General features: G+C 55.5%; 1 pseudogene; it reads right to left on the bottom strand.

Moving 5' to 3' along the window:
* Positions 1-370: 370 nt before the first annotated feature.
* On the bottom strand, positions 371-2,632 carry LOC123159622 (protein NRT1/ PTR FAMILY 5.10-like; annotated as a pseudogene).
* Positions 2,633-4,221: the final 1,589 nt, after the last annotated feature.

Raw genomic sequence — 4,221 nt, forward strand, 5'->3', positions numbered from 1 at the left:
AGGTGTTACTGATCCCTTCATTGCAGAAACCCTCGCGTTGTGAGAGGGAGTGATATTTGCCCAGCTGAGGGGCTTCTCGCACGTAGCAATGGAGGTAGATTGCTTGGAGGTAGCGAACCTCTGAAACTCGCATCACAGTCCCAGGTCGATTGTGAAGCCTATCTTCGATGAAATCAAGGAAAAAGCTGCAAGCTTCGTCTCTTTTTCGGTCCAGCATGTCGCAAGAGAAGCCAATACTTCGGTCGATCTTCTTGCAAAGCATGCCACCTCGCTTTCAGTTTCAGATGTTTGGCTGGACTCTTGTCCATCCTTTTTAGTCCGCAGCTTTTTAGCTGATTGTAACCGGATCTCAATTTCGCAATAAAGCTCCTTAATTTCCAAAAAAAAAAAGTTACAAGTGACTACAAGACAGCACCCCTCAAAAAAAAAAGACTACAAGATAGCACCACTGTCGTCATGGTGAGCTACCCTCTTCTTGTACACATAAACGCGCGAAACAATGATGAAAGCGAGCAGCTCCACTGCGCAGAGCCCGGCGAGGAGGCAGTAGAAGTAGTCGAGGTGGGCGCGGTTCAGGTTGTTGGAGAACCAGCTGGCGCCTCTCTTCTTGGTCGCGCCGTCGATGGCGGATATGAGGAAGCTACTGAAGAAGTTGCCCACCCCGAAGATGCTGAGGTAGAAGGCGAGCCCCAGGCTGCGCAGCGCGTCGGGGACCTGGTCGTAGAAGAACTCCTGCAGCCCGATCATGGCGAACACGTCCGACAGCCCGAACAGCACGTACTGCGGCACCATCCACCACAGGCTCATTGGCAGCGCCGCCTTTGGGTCGTCCACCAGCCCGGCCTCCCTTGCAACGCCCCGCCGCTTCGCCTCCACCAGCGCCGCCACCACCATGGCCACCAGCGAGAGCACGAGCCCGGTGCCGATCCTCTGCAGCATCGTGATGCCCGTTGAGAGGCGCGTGAACCGCCTCGCCGCCGGCACCAAGAGCCGGTCGTACACAGGGACGAAGGTGATGATGGTCAGGCAGATGAACGTCTGCAGCGCCGCCGGCGGAAAGTGGCGCCGATCCGCCGGTCCAGCGTCGCGACCTGCTTCGTGAAGAACGTCGGCGACTGGGAGCTGATGACGGCGTAGATTATGCACGTCGTCCAGATGGGGAACAGACGCAGCAGGCCCCTCACTTCCTCGCGGTGCTCCGCGTTGAACTCAGCATCCTCACCCGCAAGGGTAGTGCTTGTTACAAGAGACCAAACACATTGATTTTTCGGCCGGGGTTGTAAAATGTAAGCCTGAAGCTTTCAGAATTTTCATGGCCAAAACACTTGTAAATGAGAATGATGGATAAGCGAACATACTTGGCACATTGGCTGGATTTGGAGCCTGTGATGAGCGCAACCAAGGCCCTGGCGAGGCGAGCGAAGGGGCTGGAGTGGGTGGAAGTGTAGTAGCGGTACCTGCGGGTGCCCAACAAGAAGATGGCGAGAGCGAAGAGCATGATGAGGCAGGGGATGCCGAAGCCGAGGCCCCAGCCGATGTTGTCCTGGATGTAGCTGGAGACCATGGTGGTGGCGGCGGTGCCGGAGCACATGCCGAGGAACCACCAGTTGAAGAAGGAGCTCCTGGAGACGGACTCCTTGGGGTGGTGCTGGTCGAACTGGTCGGCGCCGAACGCCTGCGAGCATGGCTTGTGCCCGGCCTCCGCCAGCGCCACCATATACAGGGAGACGTAGAAGATGGTCACCTGCACCGGGGACGGGGAGCACGCGAGCGAGAGCGCGGTGAAGCTGCTGCACCCGTCCGAGTGGAACGCCGGCAGCGCGGAGGACAGGGTTAACATCCCCAGGCTCTGCAATGGCAGCCCAAATTGTTGGTGATCAGTTGATACTCCAATTCATAATGGATGAGAACTGTAAATCAGAACCAGCATCGTCGTCGTGTACGCACTTTCCTGTGAGTGAAAGTGTGCGAGCTTAATTGGGGGATCGGAGGAGAGGATAGACAGAAAGGTCGGGCGTTCATTCACGAAGCACCTTTGCGTCAAAGGGGATTTTATTTTGGAGGAACGTCAAAAAGGGGAAATTGACGAGAGGGGGGAGGGGAACAGACAGCACGAACTGACCACAACGAAGAGGATGGAGGCGAGCACGATGGTGCGGAACCTCCCGAGCCAGGCGTCGGCGACGCAGGCCACCAGCAAGGGCAGCATCATGGCCACGCCGCTCCATGCGTTGATCGCCGCCGCGGCGGTGGCCGTCGACTCCGCCAGCGGCCCCGTCAGGTAGCTGATCAGGTTCGCCGACACGCCGTTGTACGCGAACCTCTCCGCGATCTCCACAACTTCAATTCCAAACAAAACAGAAGCCAAATTAAAGCCACCTCCCAGTCAACCATGGGCTTACACCTGACCATCATCAGCGTGCTGCACCGGGGGCCGTACCGAGGACAAACATCGCGGCGGGCCATCGGCCGGTGGAGGCGCGCGGCGCGGGGTCGCCCCGGAAGTCAACCACGCCGGCGACCGCGCCGTCGGACAGACGCTCGAGGAGGGCACGGGTGGGGTCCATTCTCCTAGTTCCTCTGTGTGTGCCGGTAAATTGGAAGGAGCTGCACAGATGACATGGGGGGCGGAGCGATGTGGCGGCTGGGGGACTGGATTATTATACTACCGTTAGATGATTTTTTTTCCAAATAACCAGGGTTAGTTGAGTTGCCCTTTTCAAGAGAATTTCTTAATTTTCTTTAACATCAGACACAAGCACTCATATACACATACATACACTCACCGCTATGAACGCACACACGCACATGTCACCCCTATGAGAGCACCAGGACTTGAATCCTGATGGGCCGTGGATACCACCGTCCCTCTAACGATCAAACCACATGTTAGTTCGCAGAGAATTTCTTATTTATCTCGTGTTTAAATTTATGCTGTATTTGACATCGACAAATAATTTCTTTCAAGAATCCATTTGATGATAACCCCCCAGGTCACTTAAACCCCACATCAAAGGGGCCTGTGAGCAAGGATCGGCCAACAAAGGGGGGTTATCGTCAATTATCCCTTCATTGAGAGTTTCGCTGTATGATCGAAAAAAGGATCGATAGCTCGTTTGCAGATCAACTGCGGCACCGGCCGTGGTGACATCTTCGTCCCCGGCCAGCTTTTCGCATTCCGCGGCATTGTCCTGCACGACAACTCAGCAGGCCATATCATCCGCGTCGAGAATTTCACCCCGGACCAAGTTGTCATGTTCGGTAGTCTGGAATACACCGCAGATTCATGTGGTGAGCTCGTCCTTTCAGACTGGATGTCAGGTCGGATCAAGAATCCATCGGCCACCGCAGGCTTGAACTCAGAACTAGCTTCCAATCCGGGTCACGGATCAGATCCCGTAGTGGATCCGGCTGCAATCACGGAACCGATCATCGCTACGCCGAGCCTTGACTCCGTTGTGGACCCTATCCTCTCATCGGGTCTTGACCGTGACTCAAGCCCGAACACGGGCAAGCTCGGATCCGATCTCCTCTATGGACAGCCAGGGATCAACCCTGGCCGACCAACACATCAAAGTCGCATCGAGCGACTCGCGGGTCACGCTTTAGACCAGCCCGGCGTATAATCAGGCCATGAGCTCCGAGGATTTGTTCCACTTCAATGAGATGTTCGATCGCATTCAGGGATTGTCAATCTCGAACTACCAGACCTGGTCTACGACAAGATTGAACTTAGAGCGACGACAGGGAAATTTACGTCCCACCCACCACTCACCTAGTTGCCATAGTCGATGACTTAACCGATGTACTGGACTATTCATTCGAGGAGGCCATGGACATGGATGAAGGTGTCGGCGCCACACTTGGAGTGGCCACGCCCTTAACGCATACGGGCAGATGGGCCGCCATGTCCACTCATGCCGTCTATATGGTCAATACTCCAAAGAATCCATCAAGACGCCGACGCCAACGACCGAAAGGTACCGGCGGCAACCCTAGCGGGCATAATACATGCTCTATCGATAACGGCACCACGGCTGAAGATGTCGATAACTAGGGAGAGGACATTCAAGCCTCCCTAGGGAGACAGAATAGCCCTGCAGGAATACCCGAGGATGAAGGACCCGATGATCTTGACAACGGGATCGACAACGACTATCTGCCCGACTCCGAGGAAGACGAGAGCCTCAGAGTCGAGGACTTCATAGTCCCGAAGACTCA

This window comes from Triticum aestivum, chromosome 7B, assembly GCF_018294505.1.
Source record: "Triticum aestivum cultivar Chinese Spring chromosome 7B, IWGSC CS RefSeq v2.1, whole genome shotgun sequence".
Lineage (NCBI taxonomy): Eukaryota > Viridiplantae > Streptophyta > Magnoliopsida > Poales > Poaceae > Triticum > Triticum aestivum.